Genomic DNA, 19,060 nt, shown 5'->3' with positions numbered 1-19,060 from the left:
TGCTGAAGAGGAGCATGTTGTTGATGCGGTAAGGGTCCTACAAGAGCAATAAACGATCATTCTAGGCCACCTCACACGGAAGGATAAGGTTATGACGGAGTTAAAGCAGGCGTTATCGGGGGCTTCCAATAACGCGAACAAACGAGGCCTAGTTCCTCCCGGTGCTCCCACAAATCAAGGAACGCCGAGGGTCAACAACAACACCCCGTGGGGCGAAGTTAGCTCCGATGGGGCTGGGGGGAGCGGATCCGGCCCCAACAACAAGAACGATCCCTTCAAGAGCGAACTCTTACGGTTTATAAGGGAAGTGAATGTCCGCATAGACCAAATCCCGGGTGCACCCTCAGTGCTGAAAAGACCGGACTCAAAGAAGTATTCTCAGCTGCCGTACAAACCAAGCATGACACCAAAATTGATCCCGAAGCGGTTTAAAATGCCCCACGTGCCGAAGTATGATGGAACTTCAAATCCTCAGGAGCATTACCACCTATACAACAGCGTTGAAGGGGAATGATTTAGTTCCACACGAGATTGAATCTGTTTTGCTGAAGAAGTTTAGAGAGACTCTCACGAGGGGAGCATTGACATGGTATTAGCTGTTACCTGAGCATTCCATAGATACTCTGTTATTAAGGCTCATGCTGGGGCCAGAAAGATGCAGGCAAAAAGCCAACATATTCAGAATTGCACATGGAGCATCCGAGTTACTGCAAGAGTTTGTCACCCGGTCCCAAATGTGAAGATGTTGCTTCTAGCTGTTCTGGACGAATGGGCGGCTGAAGCATTCACCAAGGATCTAAATCCGAGAAGTTCAGACGCTTCTCGGAAACTGAAGGAAAGCTTGCTTGAATTCCAAGCGACGACTTGGGCGGATGTCCACAACCAGTACGAGTCAAAGATAAGGATCGAAGATGATCAGGTTGGCTTCCCGTCGTTGGCAAAAGGACGTGAGAAGAATAAAGAAAAACTAGAAGACGATTTCGACACAGATAGATGGTCTTTGATGGGCCGGTTTTTGCCCTACGAAAGCGCTGAAGGATGCGGCAGAGGCTTCCGGTCAGCAGACAGGTTCATTACTGACAGAAGAATTGATCGCGGTCGGAACAACAGATCTTTGCAAGACAAAGAAGCATCAGGTACGCGGGATCCTTCCTACCCCATGCTATCAGAATACAATTTCAACATCAGTGTAGTGGAGTTGGTATCAACTATGAGAAAAATCAAAGAAGCGCGGTTCCCGAAGCAGATGAGATCCGATCGCAGCCAGAGGGATCCCAACTTGTGGTGTGAATACCACTGGACGAATGGCCACCAGACTGGGACTACAGACATCTGCAGAAAGAGGTGGCGACACTTTTAAAGAGTGGGCATCTCAGATAATTCTTAAGTGACCGGGCCAAGACAACTACGGTCGCAACCGTGATAACGCGGAACCCTCGAAAACAGGAGAACATCCCCCGCGCCAGACGATCAACATGATCTTCGAGGGGAACGAGATCAACGGGGTCACCTTCTCGGCAGTAAAAAGACAAAGGTATCAATAACCCATAGCAAGAGACTTTGGGAAGTTGCCGAAGAAGACATCACTTTCACGGAGGAGGATGCAGACGGATTGTTGCTACCGCGCAACGATGCCTTGGTAATTTCTTTAAATGTACTAGATTTTAAAATCTAACGTGTTCTAGTGGATCCAGGGAGTTCGGCCGATATCAAACAATGGAGGGATTTGGAGCAAGCCAAACTCACTGGAAGCATCGTTCCTGCCACAAAACTCCTCGCCGGATTCAACCTCGCAAGCGTGACAACTCGAGGAGAGATCTTGTTGTCCACGAATGCCGAAATAGTGATGAAGACGACTCTTTTTGAAGTGGTGGATGGTTACATGGGATATAATATCATTCTTGGAAGACCATAGTTGCACGAGATGAAAACTTTACTGTCAACGTATCATCTGTTGCTGAAATTCCCAACGCACGAAAAAATCAAACAAATAAGGGGCGACCAACCGGCGACAAGCGAGATGAATGCAATCTAGGTCTCCAATATCAAAGGGAAGGAACACACGGCATAACAACTACACGAACCGGCGCCTGCTCCCAAATCGAATGAAGTTAGCCAGGGGAAAGAAGCGTTGGAATTTTATCAGGTGCCTAGTTATTTCCAGGTACCAGAAGAGACAGATGCAACAAAATCCACAACGGAAGATCTCGAGCAAGTTGCACTGTTTGAAAAGTCTTTAGAAAGGAAATTCCAATTGGGGACAGGACTGCACCCCGAGCTCAGGTCTGGCTTTATTGAATTTCTTAAATATAATGCCGATTGTTTTACATGGTCGCATGTGGATATGACAGGTATCCCAACGGAAGTGGCTGTACACAAGCTAAGCTTGGATCGCAACATCCCTCCCTAGACAAAAGAAACACCTTATTTCGGAGGCCAGGAATAAATTCGTCAAAGAAGAGTTAACTCTCTTACTTGATATCAGTTCGATCCGAGAGGTAAAGTATCCAGAATGACTAGCTAATGTAGTGGTATTTCCTAAAAAGAATAATAAATTTCGCATGTGTGTAGATTATAAGGACTTGAATAAGGAGTGCCTAATAGACTCGTTCCAACTGCCAAACATCGATCAAATGATTGATGCGACGACCGGGCACGAGTTAATGAGTTTTCTCGATTCTTATTCCGGTACAACCTAATTAAGATGAACCCAGAGGATCAGGAAAAGACTTCGTTCATCACAACAACACATATTGCTATAACGTAATGCCCTTCGGGCTGATCACGTTAAGTCTTTGAACGCAGGTGATCATCTTAAGAATTTGCAAGAAACTTTTGACATCCTAAGGAAGCATAACATGAAGCTTAACCCCGAGAAGTGCGTGTTCGGGGTTAAGCTTCATGTTATTGAAGTGCTTCTTCGATTAGTCAAGACTTAGGGGTGGTAAATGGGCGGGTTGGGCTGAATTTGGACAGGTCAAAATGGGTTGCATCAATAAATGAGTTATTGCCCAACTCAGCCAAAAGTTTACATGGGCTAAGATGAGTTAGGTTAAAATGGGCTAAGCAATAGGTCATAACCCAACCCGCCCAACTCAACCCAAATAATAAATATTCATGCTAATCCTATAGAATGCCATCAGCCAAATCGAACTCGATCTTAGTGTAAAACAGTTTGAATTTTGTTTGTCTAATATTGTTCCCATTTTGTAGTTTAAAGAAAAATAATCATTTTTTTGTTATTATTAAAAACTGAACGTGCCCTATAGATTAATTAAGTTTTAGTTCCATGTATCTAAATTTACATCAGCTTGTACTAACATTTTACGTACTTATTGGTTTATGAAGCATAGTTCTTGTTTATTTTTTAGGTTTATAAAATTGATCTTTTTCAAAGATATTACTCTACAATTAATAATATAAGATCACCCTTTGCACTTTTTAGTATGAATTTCCTATTTAAGTCACATTCACCTCCTATAAATAATATTGAAAGTATGAAAATCATGACCATAATGAGTCTTAATGTGCTATATCATATCAATTTCAATGCATTATTATATATCAAAAGTAAAAAATAAAAATTTATCATTGTTCAAAAATTAAGGGTTTTAACGTGAATGGATATTTTTTTTTTTGGTAATAAAAGATTTATTCAACAACAAAGCTAAGAGTTATTACAACTAGAGCTCAGTCTAGGTAACATAGTGCTTAGACTGTCTCTTTTTAGTACATGGATAGTAAAAACAGGCGGAACATCAAAGGTTTGCAAAGTACAAAAAGTGCCCAGGCTGCAACCATTCTTAGCTAACAGGTCCGCTACTCCATTAGCCTCTCTAAAGATGTGCTTCAACTGTGGATCATTCGCCTTCCGTAATAGGTACCTGCAGTCATCAATTAAATTTTGGTAGAGACAGTTGTTAGATTTTAGGAGATTTAATAGTTCCAAGCAGTCCGTCTCTATTACTAGTGGAAGAAGTTTCTTTGTTAGTGCTAGTTTGACTCCGTGAAGGAGGGCTAGAATTTCCATATAGATGTTGGTAGCATATTTAAATCCCATATTGAATCCTAACATCCAATTCCCCCTTTCGTCTCTAAACACCCCTCCTATTCCTCCCACTCCTGGGTTGCCCGCGCAGGCGCCATCTATATTAGTTTGTAGTAATTGGGGTTGGGTGGTTCCCATTTTACAAAAATAGTTTTCTTGGCAGGTTTTAAGCAACTGCTATGCCATGTAGAGGAATTCCATGGCCCTACTGATGGGTTGGCATTTGTTGATGGGTGCTTTGATTCCTCCAAAGAGGGTTCAATTTCTAAAATTCCATATATGCCATAAGAGGAATGGGAGAAAATCTGCCCAACGTAGGTATTTATCAAAAGGAGCTTTCGACGGGAGTTTATTCTTAAGTCAATTTTGAAGAGTATCTTTTCCCTTCGGATTCTGGGAGAAGGGGTGTTTTGTATTGATTTGATACCAAATTTGCCTAGAGTAGTTGCATCGGAAGAAAATATGCAGTCCTCCTTTTCGTGGTTGCAAATGTTACAAATGTCTTCGTGGCATATCCCTCTCTTTTTTAGCAACTCTTTAGTGGGTAGCCTATCCCAAAAGATTGTCCACAGGAAAAATTTTAGTTTGTTTAAGGAGTTGATTTTCCATATCCAGGCTAAGTTTTTCCGGTTGCCTATGCATTCTGAGACAGCTTCATATGCAGCTTTAATTGAGAAGAAGTTGTGATTTTTAGAGTTCCAAGTGTATGAGTCCCAGAGGATCCGGTTTGTTTTATGTAGGTGCAGTTAATCTTGGAGACAATGTCCGGGGGAAGTTCGAAGGATAGGTTTGTGAGGTCAAACATTCCATTTTTGATGAGGTAGGAGAGATTTTGGTCCAGCTCGCCAGCTGGTATGGGGCCTTGGATGGATTCCCTAAGTGTTCCTGATTGATTAATCCAATTGTCATGCAATAGATTTATGGTTTTTCCATCACCTACTAGCCGTTTAGTATTAGCATTGCATATTTCAATACTCTTTTTAATTACTTTCCAAGTGTGGGAACCTATATTTTTGCTCTTCCTGTGGTTGTATTTACTATGAATAATTTTGGCCCATAAACCATCTTTCTCTTCTCTATATCTCCACGCTATAGCTGCATTGAAGGAGGAGTTTTTCAGATGGGTGTTAGGAATAGCTAGACCCCCTTATTTTTTAGGCATTGTAACTATACTCCATTTTACAAGATGACATTTCTTTTTTTCTTCCGTACTACCCCATAGGAAGTTCCGCTGAATAGAGTCAATCTTGTTGAGTATTGTTTTGGGTAGATCATAAATCTGCATGACGTGGTTCGGGATTGCGGCTAGGGTGGCTTTTATGAGGGTTGACCTACCTGCCATATTTAGGAATTTTGTTTTCCAGCCTGCTAGTCCATTGTTTAGTTTATCCAGGATAAACTAAAAGTCTTTTTTAGTGGGGTTGGTGCTTGGCATAGGGAAACCTAGGTACTTTCCGAAGTTATTAGTATAGTTCATTGAAAAGCATCTGCTGATGTGGTCTTTGTGGTTTATAGGTGCGTTCTTTGAGAGCACGATTTTTGAACTGTGCCGTGAGAGTTAGTGGCTCTATGGTTTGGAATCTCACTGGTCAGAGATGGGCACTTACACGAGTGATTTTAGGGTAAATTTTAAAAATAGCCAGATTTACAACTGGTCGTTCAAAAATAGCCCAATTTCAAAAGTAATCGAAATTTAGCCACTTTTTATATAAAGATAAATCTGAGCAAAAACACTGTTCAAAACCCGAAAAATACTCCAGTATATTATGCTGGATTTCCAGCATAAGTATACTTGAACTCCAGCATATTATACTGGAGTTCCAGAATAATTATGCTGGAACTCCAGCATAATATGATGGAGTTCCAGCATAAGTACACTAGAACTCCAGCATAATATACTGGAGTTCCAGCAAGTATATTGGTCCAGTATAATATACTGGAGTTTGGAGCACCGGTGCTCCAGTCTCTAGTATAATATACTGGAGCCAGCAAAGTATACCGGGCCAGCATAATATGCTGGAGTTCATACACAAGTGCACCGAACTCCAGTATATTATGCTGGACTGGTCTCTATTGCAGCAAAATAGTGGCTATTTTTCATTGACTTGGTAAACGCTGGCTATTTTTGATTGACCAGTCCGAAAACTGGCTACACCGTGCTATTTTTACGTGATTTTATTTTGTGCCTCACATAACTAACACTAGTTGTATGAGGCTTCTTACACATTTAGGTCCACAAAATTCTGGGACCCACAAAATTATGGGTCACTCTGGACATAGTCCAAATCAGCCCAACCAGCAAATTACATGTTGCCCAACCCACTAAAACTTGGGCGGGTCAAATGAGTTTGGGCTAATTTTGCCACCCTCATCTATTTTCAATCGAGGAACAAACAAGATCGTTTCGTTCTATTTTTAATAAAATAGTAAAGAATATTTCACTAGTAGAAGGGGAGTCTTAGAACAATGGTAAAGTTGTCTCTGTATGACCTATAGATCATAGTTTCGAGTCATGGAAAGTAGCCACTAATACTTAAATTAAGGTAGGTTGTCTATATCACACCCATTGAGGTACAGCTCTTCCCGGATCCTACGTGAACGCAAGATGTCTTGTGCCCTGGGCTATCCTTTTTTATATTCCACTGGTAATAAACTTTTTGTGATGTTGCTCTTCTTTCTCTCTTGAATTTATGCAGTATCTGTTCACATTCTTATTAGCACTTACTGTATTAAGAGTGGAAAATGAATTTAGCACAATTATTATATTAGAATTTAAAACTTATGCGGTCTCACAAGTGAAATATTGACGGGAGGAACTTTTTTTATTTTTTTACTCGAAGTTCGATATATGTATTGATGCCTGACTAAATCCGATTTCGCGCCAGGAAGTTTCACATTGAAAGGAAAAGCGCTCCCTAATAAAGATGACTCCACACTCAGGGCTTAAACTCGAGACCTCTGATTAAGAATAAATGAGTATTCACCACTCACTACTACCTAAAACCGTCCAGATATACCGTCCGAAATCGGTCGAAAAATTAAAAAAATCGATCGATTTCCGACCGACTTTAATCCGTCGAAATTAGGCTAGTCGGTAATAAATAACGACCGAAGTCGGTCGCAATTTCCAACCGGATTCGGTCGGTCAATTAAATTTCACAAACGACCAAAAAAGGAAAAATCTGTTGAAAAAATCGACCAAAGTCGGTCGGTATTTTTAATTATGCAATTAAAAAATGCACCGTCTGGGAATCGAACCGGGGACTGTACTGTGGCAGGATACTATTCTACCACTTGACCGTTGATACATTTTGGTTTAAGACTTTATTTTATTTGTACTCTTTAATTGCCTTTTTCGCACGAAAATAACCGACCGATTTCAGTCGATTTTATTAAAAATATAAAATTACCGACCGAAGTCGGCCAGTTTTTTAAAATGACCGACTGAAATAACCGACCAATTTCGGTCGGCTTTTCGAATATTAATTTAAATTTATTTTATATGAAAAACAGACCAAAGTTGGTCGGTTTCATAAAAAATATATTTCGCGGGATTCCAAAATAGTTTTCCGTTTTTTTGCGCAAAAAAAACTGATTGAAGTTGGTTGGATTCGTAAAAAAAATTAAAAAATAAAATATTTTGAAAAAACAACCGACTTCGATTGGTTTTTTGGTGGATTTTTTGACGTCGGACGACCGCGATCAATTTTGACTGAATTTTTAGTAGCGACTCCACCATAATCCTTATTGGTGACAGGAGAACTTCAATCAATAAAGGAAAATAAAGTATACAATCTAATTAGGAGTTAGGACAAAGAAAGAGTATTTTAACGCAACTTACCATAAAGGACAGGAGAAACAAGAGCAAGTTTGTCGATTTATATTTCAATATTATTGACAAGGACCAGCGTTAAAAAAACCAAAAGAAATGCTAATGCACAATTAAACAAATAATGAACATGCCTATAAAAATAATTTAAATGAAAACTTCGGGAAAAGGGAATTTATGTCGGCCAAACCTTATTTTAATTAACGATTAATAGTGGTAGGTGATTTAATGGAGTTGGTGAGGTTCTAAATTATATACCGACTCATTTCAAATTTGGCCCTTCATTTAAAAAAAAAAGGAAAAAAAAAAGTCGAAGCACGAAGTATCACGCAGGGTCCGAAGAAGGATTGCATCCCAAAGAGTGTAATGTAGGTAACCTAACCTGATGCAAACATTAATAGCTGATTTCATGACTTGAACTCGTGACCTATAGGTCACACAAAGAAAACTTTACCGTAAATAAAAAACATGAAGTCTGTCTCTACACTATTTGAAATTGTTCAAATTTTCTCCTCATCAAATTTTTGAACTATTCCTATTCTTGTTGTTACTAAATTGTCTCGTTTTGTCCTTATCATCAGTAGAGATCCATCTCCAAATAAGTGGACTTCACATGTTTAAACTCTTTGAGAAAAATATGTCCAAATTTACTCATCTATTTTTGACTAAAGTTTAAAATTACCTTCAGTTATCATATTATTATATTGTTGCTATTGCTTCTTTTTTTATTATTCTTGAGCCAATGGTCTATTGGAAATATTCTCTCTACCTGTAGAAGGTAGGAGTAAGGTCTGCGTCGGAGGCGGACCAAGGATTTGAGCATCACGAGGGCTCCACTTTAAACAATAAAATAAATAAATTATGCATTGTAGGAACGTGGATTCGAAACTGGGTCATCAAGAGAGTGAAGGTGTCACGACCCAAAATCCACCAGTCGTGATGGCACCTAACCCAACCCTCTAGGTAAGCCAATTAACAATTATCCAATTTCATTTAACAAACAACAGAATTATCTAAATCTTATACTTTTCCCAAGGACTGGTAGTACAAATCATGAGCTTCTAAGAATAGAGTTTACAAAACTGTTATGAAGAAAACACATCTTCTGTTTGAAAAGTACATAAACAGAATTTTTATAATCTAGGCTACCGTGAACAAGAAGCAGCATACAGCAGGAACACGAGTACGCCCTCAAATCCATCAACTATCGATCGCAGCAACATCAGCATCCGGGATCTGCACGCCATGTGCAGGAAGTGCAGTATGAGTACAACCGACCCCATGTACTCAAAAAGTAACAAACCTAACCTTAGGTTGAAAGCAGTGACGAGCTGGTACATAGGTCGAGTCCAACACAAATAACCAACAGTAGTTCATACAGTGTACAACAAATAAGTACAGAAATAGCTCAGAAATAAAGTGCTCAGCCTTTTCATAGTTTTCCGAAAACAGTTCCACTTTTAAAGTATACCGATGAAAGCCCCAAATCCTCTATCGAAATCGTTAAAAATATGAGTAAGTTTTGAAAACTGTAACTTTTTCCTGAAAATCCTTTCCACCATAGGTAACATGTTTCATTTTCTTTTTCAAATAACGAGTGTGAAATACCTCTTTATAACCACATATCAATGTACGTAAAAAGTCATGAATGACGTGATACCGTACAACATGAGGAAAAATACGTCTCTATGCATGTAGCCATATATGCATGCCAATGCCATGTACCTCAGAGATAAATCATGTACTCACGCTCTCAGAGTACTCAACCTCACTGTATCACACCTTCCACTCATCATAATCAACCACTCGGTACTGTATATGGCCCATACGACCAAGGGAAGATCCATCCCGGAATATATACATCACTGACTATAAGTCACCCAGTACCGAGGAATAGGCCAATCTAGCCTCATGGAGAAGATCCATCTCCATACCAAGGGAAGATCCATCCCTGAATATAATAAAACGGGCTCACTAGGGGTGTGCAGACTCCGGAGGGGCTCATACAGCCCAAGCTATAATCCGCATGGACAACTCACGTGCTATAACATCAATAACATAATCCGCACAAACAACTCACGTGCCATAGTCTCAACGTCTCACAATCAGGCGCTCGGCCTCACTCAGCCATCACTCTCCAGTTTCACCCACGGGCTCACAATGTTGTGAAAACTGATCCGGAACAATGATATGATGTATCAATAAGCAACAACTGAGACTGAGATATGATATGAATGCATGAATGCGACCGAGTACGATATATCAATGAAATCAATGAGATGACAGCAAGAGACGACCACTATGGGTCCCAACAATATCTTCATAAAGCCTAAGCATGATATTTAGCATGATGTACAGCTCAATTATTTTATCACATGGTGGAAAACACAATATCAACAAAGTGGGCCACTAAACAGTGCCCTGGAAATGACAGAGTCACAACTCACAGGGTGCACGCCCACACGCCCGTTACCTAGCATGTGCGTCACCTCAACACCAATCACATAACATATAATTCGGGGTTTTATACCCTCAGTGCTAAGTTTAGAAGAGCTACTTATCTTAAACAAGCTTATTCTGACACCGAGCAAGCCAAGTGGTGCTCCAAGAATGCCATCACGCGCGTAGCGACATCCGAACGACTCAACACTAGCCAAAAGCAACTCAAATACATCAGATAAAACCCACGGGAGCAATTACAATTGATAAAGATCAAATTCTACATCAAATCCCGAATCCGGCCAAAATCACACCCGGGCCCACGCCTCGAAACTCGACAAAACTCACAAAATTCGACAACCCATTCAATTACGAGTCCAACCATACTAGTTTCACTCAAATCCGACTCCAAATCGGTGTTCAAAACTCAAAAATTCATATTATGAAACTTTAGGCCAAAACCCTCAATTTCCTCTTTCAATTCATCAACCAAAGGCTAAAATCAAAGATAGATTCATGAAATATAACCAAGACCGAGTGTAGAACACTTACCCCAATCCTTGTGATGAAAATAGCTCCAAAATCGCCCCAATCCACACTTGGAAATGTGAAAATGAAGCCAGAATCGCGAACCCTTGTATTTAACATTCTGTCCAGCACTCCCGCATCTGCGGACACATAACCGCATATGCGGTGTCGCTTCTACGACATAAACTCCGCTTCTGCAAAAATAACAATGCCAGAAATCCCCCGCACCTACGGATGCAAAATCCCGTTTCTGCGAAGCCTTACGCACCTGCGGTTCCAAATTTCGCATCTGCGCGCATGCAGGTGCGCTTCAAAATCCGCTCCTGCGGTCTTCCTCACCCAGCCACTTCTCGGTTCTGCGACTCCACGAACGCTCCTGCGACAACCACACCTGCGCAAACCAGTCACGGGTGTGGTCATACCAGAACCAGAAACCTTCAGCTATGCAACATGAAATGAAATGATCTGAAATCGATCCGAAACACGACCGAGCCCCTCAGGACCCCGTCCAAACATACCAACAAGTCATATAACATCACACAAACCTACTCGAGGCCTCAAAACATACAAAGCAACATCGAAACGATGAATCACACCTCAATTCGAGATCATTGAACTTTGAAACTTCAACTTCTACAACCGATGCCGAAGCCTATCAATCACCTCCGATTGACCTCAAAATTTTGCACACAGGTCATATTTGACATTACGGACCTGCTCCAACTTTCGGAATCGGAATCTGACCCCGATATCAAAAAGTCCACTCCCGGTTAAACTTTCCAAAATTCCAATTTTTGCCATTTCATGCCAAATTCTACCACGGACCTCCAAATCACGATCCGGACGCGCTCCTAAGTGCAAAATCACCCAATGGAGCTAACGGAACCATCAGAAATCCAATCCGAGGTCAAATAATAAAAAGTCAAAATTTGGTCAAACCTTTCAAATTTAAAGCTTCTAGCTGAGGATCATTCTTCCACTGGATAACCTGAAAACCAAAACCGATGATTCACATAAGTCATAATACATTATACAGAGCTACTCCTGCCCTCAAACAACCGAGCGAGGTGTAATTGCTCAAAACATCCGGTCGGGTCATTACATCCTCCACCACTTAAACATACCTTCATCCTCGAACGTGCCCAGAGTTGCTTCAAAAGCCATCAAATCGCTGAATAATCTTGCTACGCACATACCCGGGGGTGATCCCACATCACCCTATCCGATAACACAACATGACTGAAATTTCTTAATCCAACCTTCCCCATAAGCCTTAAAATCCAATTTCCACATCTGAATATAAGACCAGAATCTCGCATCTTCACACTGTATAAGTTTGAACAAGCTGTGACAAGCCATAGTCATAACCCAAGATGGAATCACATGATATACCACATAACTCAAACACTCATAGCGATAATTTCTAATCACAGTAGCTGCTCAAAACAATCCAATGCCGGTAATGAACCTCATAACAACAAAGCCTCATTCTAACACTATCATATGCTGCCAATGATGAAAGAAACACGCAGAAACTCATAACCATTCGTCAGATCAACAATTCATGGAGCTCCTTCTCCTCTGACAGTTACTATAGCAAATTTCTAAGCCGACTTCCGATAGAATTCATTCTAAGTCCAATGACCTCATCTCATCCAACACGACCACCCTAGCGACATGACACATCAATACAATCTAAAGCCACAACCCGTGCACCAATAAGTAACAGTCCAAATGAACTCGAACATGGAAAAATGACATCCAATAAGAGAATCGTCCCGCAAACTCAATGGGTATCACTACAACGCAATGCTAAGAACCCATCACACACCGTAGAACCAAAACACACGAATCTCACGCAATGGATCATACCTCAATACAACTCCGCTACAATGCGTGACCCCATCCAAACGCTGGTCCATATTATACACCTCGAGCCGCCTTGCTCAAAATCAATAACCCCGCAAAATTCAACATCAAGCACCCCTAGTGCATTGCCATAACCACGGAGAGCAATAACACAATGCCACCATCCGGAAAGAACATAGCCAACGCGCAATCAGTCACGGAATACCTAAATACTCATCTGGCTTAAATTTCCGCTATAAAGCCCTAATAGCCGCACTATGTGTGCATATAACCAACGAATCACAACCCTCCGTAGCATAGAAGAGTAAATCACATATCATCTCTGAGCACGAATAAGCTTAACAACAACCGAATGGCACATCCCTCAACAATAACAGTATGGAGCCAACCAATCCGACTCGGTGCAGAACACACATCTATGCCAGGCCTACCAATGAACCCCAAATCAACTCTCATCACCCACAATAGATAAATAATCCTCAGAAAGTCCACAATGACTGAATCACGACACATACTATCCTCTGCCCAACCTTGGCTACATTTTCACAGTCCACAACCACGAAACAATCTACTCATGAGAACTCCTAGTCTCCAAATCCATAGAATACACGAATCGCCATATCTGATCTCAAATCCACCGCCTGAATGCCTGACACTTCTCAAATTACACGGTCATCCTACGAGGAATACTTCTATAATTCTTCTGTACCACAAAGCAAAATTCGAACATTAACATTCGATCAAACAAGAGAATGCCGCAATACCAATGACGTATCCATAAATCAAACACATTGCCCCTTCTGAAATATATACTCTCCTCACGCCATACCAAATAGTAATGCCATTTACCTATTCATCTGAAACCGTCCATGCTGCCTAAGAATTTATGACCTTCCTTTCAAAACTGAACCGTGACCTTGCACATGCCAAATCTCGATCCTACACAACACACCGCATATACCATGCCATCCTATGATAGATACGAGAACTTCATAATCCACTCCGAGTCACAAGCAACTGCATACTTAATTAGCTAAGAACTTTCCATTTGATCCCATCTAGGAGGAAATCACTATACATCACATGCTCCTCGTGCCAGTAGGAAATATACATCTCTAACTGTGGTAGAAACCATCAAGAGCTCTCCGAATCCCATTTGCACAAAACCAAACCGTCAGGACTGACCCCTCCTAACTTAACAAAGCTACGAAAGCCATGAAAACCCACGAGCATTGCCACGAAACACCTGTAAAGACCCACCACATCATAAGTACCCAAAGAACCGATCATATCCATTACCATGTCGATCCACCCTACTACCAAGCTGTCCTAATTCTCTGAGTTCCTTCCGAGTTACCTTCAAATTGATACTTTTCCTTGCTAGTACACTACTATCCTTAACTAAAACTTGCCCCGCAAACTTTAACATAAAACCACACCATCCTAAGGCTCATAAACCGCTTTATTCCTTCTTAAGCACCCCCAAGTACCACAATCGAGATACCCACTCTGAAGAGACCTTCTCCTAATCTAAAGCCATTCATTTCGCCTTCTTGATACTAATATGCAGAATCCATAATGATATAGAAATGCCACAAGTCCTGACATCCTCCAGTATAAATCTCAGTTTCTAGCCAAATACACATCCTGAAGATTCCCAATTGCCACGTATAAATCTTGAATTCATTGGAACCATTCTCGAAAGTCATCCACTCTGCTCAAATCTCAATTAGGCTGACCAAACGGACCGAACTACCTGTGCCCCATTAGCACTCCAACACCCAAGGAAGTAACTCCACCTTAATACAATCAAATAAATTCCTGCTCCATGCACATTACATCCTTCACCAATAACAACTCAAATCGTTCCTTGATTCTCATATACTTATAAAGCCTAATACAACTTGTACCCAGAAATTTTCTTTACTCAAGTCATCCTCGATCTCACCCTCTGCAGAACATAACTCATCCACAAGTATACCTCAAACTGAAACTAATACCACACATAACCGTGAAATCAACTTATCAATAGCGGACTCCCCCACTTGGCTCAAAGCCATAGATCAAAACACGCCATAACTCCCAATGCCCGTACTTTATTACAACCATAATACCGTAGTGAAATTCAACTAAATCCTCCATAAGTTCACGCAACACAAACCATATAATACCTCAAATCATTTGCAAATCTCGTATTCATCCTCGTAACAATCAAGCCCGCTCTCATAAGCGATCCAAACTCAAATTGCAACACATATTTCACTGGTAAAAGAGAACTCCCAACAAATAATCATAGGATCACACAAATCTCAGGACACCCTGCAGGAGATAACCCACCTGCTTTGCCTCAAACTAACCTCTCTCTACACCCTTCCGCAACCATAAACATTACGCAATCACTTAATTTTCCTGAGTCTGAACTCATATCATGACATGAAATCTACTTCAATCCTCATCTAATCAACATGAAAAGACCCTTCAACACACCCATAACTCGGGACTATACATCAAATCAAGATGGAAATCAAGCACCAAATAGTTCTTTCTACACTTCAAGCAAACCCTTCTCGTCACATTCAACCCTATGAACACATCTCGCAGTCACATCATACTCATCACGTAGCCATCCAGCCACAAACTCCACCAATAGGGACACTACCGGACATATAAGAGGGTGTTTGGATTGGCTTTTAAGCTGGTCAAATCAGCTTTTAAGCTATTTTTAGCTTTTTTCAGTATTTGGCAAAGTCAAAAAGTGCTTAAAATAAGTTAAAAACTGCTTAAAACAAGCCAAAAGCAATAAGCTGGCCAATCCCAACTTACTGCTTTTTGGCTTAAAAGCTATTTCTGCTGAAAAGCTACTTTTTTTAAGCCAATCCAAACGGGCTCTAAGTCCAAAAGCATGTGCTCACACAATCAATACCTCTCTGCTCAAACCACAGTCAAAACCCGACCTCAAGTCCTCCAGACTGGCCCATCATCAGCAAACCGAAATCACATCTCACACCTCTTCCATGGAATCACAAGCCATCGATGTACAGCTGATACCGAGCGCTCACATGCGCATACGAATGCGTGGAAGGAATTCAAAGAGTTACGCTTCAAATAACGAGTGTGAGATACCTCTCTATAACCACATATCAATGTATGTAACAAGCCATGAATGATGTGATACTGTACAGCATGAGGAAAAATCCTTCTCTATGCATGTATGCCATATATGCAAGCCAATGCCATGTACCTCAGAGATGAATCATGTACTCACGCTCTCAGAGTACTCAACCTCACTGTATCACACCTTCCACTCATCATAATCAGCCACTCGGTACTGCATATGGCCCATACGGCCCAAGGAAGATCCATCCCGGAATATATACATCACTGACTATAAGTCACCCAGTACCGAGGGGCTCATACAGCCCAAGCTATAATCCGCATGGACAACTCACGTGCTATAACATCAATAACATACTCCGCACAAACAACTCACGTGCCAAAGTCTCAACATCTCACAATCAGGCGCTCGGCCTCACTCAGTTATCACTCTCCAGTCTCACCCACGGGCTCACAATGTCATGAAAACTAATCCGGAACAGTGATATGATGTATCAATAAGCAACAACTGAGACTGAGATATGATATGAATGCGTAAATGCAACTGAGTACGATATATCAATGAAATCAATGAGATGACAGCAAGAAACGACCACTATGGGTCCCAACAATATCTGCATAAAGCCTAAGCATGATATTTAGCATGATGTACAGCTCAATTATGTTATCACATGGTGAAAAACACAATATCAACAAAGTGGGCCACTAAATAGTGCCCTGGAAATAACAGAATCACAACTCACATGGTGCACACCCACACGCCCGTCACCTAGAATGAGCGTCACCTCAACACCAATTACATAACACATAATTCGAGGTTTTATATCCTCAACACTAAGTTTACAATATTTACTTGTCTTAAACAAGCCGATTCTGACACCGAGCAAGCCAAGCGGTGCTCCAAGAATGCCATCACGCGCGTAGCGACCTCCGAACGGCTCAACACTAGCCAAAAGCAACTCAAATACATCAGAAAAAACCCAAGGGAGCAATTACAATTGATAAAGATCGAATTCTACATCAAATCCCAAATCCGGCCAAAATCACACCCGGGCCCATGCCTCGAAACTCGACAAAACTCAAAAAACCCGATAACCCATTCAATTACGAGTCCAACCATACTAGTTTCACTCAAATCCGACTCCAAGTCGGTGTTCAAGACTCAAAAATTCGTATGATGAAACTTTAGGCCAAAACCCCCAATTTCCTCTATCAATTCATCAACCAAAAGCTAAAATCGAAGATAGATTTATGAAATATAAAAAAGACCGAGTGTAGAACACTTACCCCAATCCCTGCGATGAAAATTGCTCCAAAATCGCCCCAATCCGCACTTAGAAATGTGAAAATGAGGCCAAAATCGCGAACCCTTGTATTTAACATTCTGTCCAGCACTTCCGCATCTGCGGACACATAACCGCATCTGCGGTGTCGCTTCTGCGACCGCTTCTACGAAAATAACATTGCCAGAAATTCCCCGCACTTGCGGATGCCAAATCCCACTTCTGCGAAGCCTTACGCACCTGTGGTTCCAAATTCCGCATCTGCGCGCACGCAGGTGTGCTTCAAAATTCGCTCCTGCGGTTTTCCTCACCCAGCCACTTCTCGCTTCTGCGACTCCACGAATGCTCCTGCGACCACCGCACCTGCGCAAACCAGCCGCAGGTGTGGTCATACCAGAACCAGAAACCTTCAGCTATGCAACATGAAATGAAATGATCCGAAATCGATCCGAAATACGCCCGAGCCCCTCGGGACCCCGTCCAAACATACCAACAAGTCACATAATATCACACGAACCTACTCAAGGCCTCAAAACACACACAACAACATCGAAACGATGAATCACACCTCGATTCGAAATCATTGAACTTTGAAACTTCAACTTCTACAACTGATGCCGAAGCCTATCAAATCACGTCCAATTGACCTCAAATTTTGCACACAGGTCATATTTGACATTACGGACCTGCTCCAACTTTCGGAATCGTAACCCGACCCCGATATCAAAAAGTCCACTCCCGGTCAAACTTTTCAAAATTTCAACTTTTCGCCATTTCAAGCCAAATTCTACCACGGACCTCCAAATCATGATACGGACGCGCTCCTAAGCCCAAAATCACCCAACTGAGCTAACGGAACCATCAGAAATCCAATCCGAGGTCAAATACTAAAAAGTCAAAACTTGGTCAAACATTTATAATTTAAAGCTTCTAGCTGAGTATCATTATTCCAAATCAATTCCGGATAACCTGAAAACCAAAACCGACGATTCATATAAGTCATAATACATTATACGGAGCTACTCATGCCCTCAAACAACCGAGCGAAGTGCAATTGCTCGAAACGACCGATCTGATTGTTACAGAAGGTACTTTAAGCACTTCTACATAAGGCTGTTGGTGGGCCGGTCTTGGACCGGGACCGGACCGGGCCCGCGGTCCTAACGGGCTAAACGGTCCCGGCGGGCCGGTCCTGGTGGGCCGGTCCCTTAATGGGTAATAAGCCCGTGACGGGCCGGTCTTGCTCGTGTAGCCCACGAGACCGGGACCGCTAAGCCCGGGACCGGCAGGCGGTCCTGGGCCGGTTCAACCGGGCCTAGCGGTCCTAACGGGCTCCAACGGCTATTTTTTAAAAAAAAATTTTTTTTTTTAAAAAAATAGCCAACGGTCAGATTTTAAAATCTAGCCGTTGGCCTTTAATTTTCAACCGTTTGGAATTTTAAAAAATAGCCATTTGGCCCCTAAACTTTATTTTAACCCCAAACTTTATATAATTACACTTTTCCCCAATTCTCAACTATAAATACCCCCTCATTCTTTCATTTTTACTCACCAATTCATCAATCTATCTCAATCTCTCTCAATCTCATATCTAATTTCTCTTCTATAATTGCTTATTTTATTATTGCAATTTCGTGAAAAATTGTGAAGTTGGTGAATTGAAGTATTCAAGTCTTCAAGTCTTCAACGATTTTCAATTTTCAAGAAGTTGTTCGGCAATTCGGTAAACTCGTTCCAACTCTTAACTTTTAAGAATATATTTTTGTGTGTTTAGTTTGCATAATTGTAATTAATATGGCATTTTCTTTGAAAAAAATGTTTGGTGGTAAGGGAAAAGCTAAAATTGGTGAAAGTAGTCTCCAACCTACTACCCTTCCCCCGGCTCCCCGACCCAGACCTATTACCCGTCCTGCTGCTCCTATTATTCTTGATAGTGATAACCCTTGTTTT

Source organism: Nicotiana attenuata, chromosome 11 (genome assembly GCF_001879085.1).
Source record: "Nicotiana attenuata strain UT chromosome 11, NIATTr2, whole genome shotgun sequence".
Lineage (NCBI taxonomy): Eukaryota > Viridiplantae > Streptophyta > Magnoliopsida > Solanales > Solanaceae > Nicotiana > Nicotiana attenuata.
Note: the sequence above shows the minus strand (reverse complement) of the source record.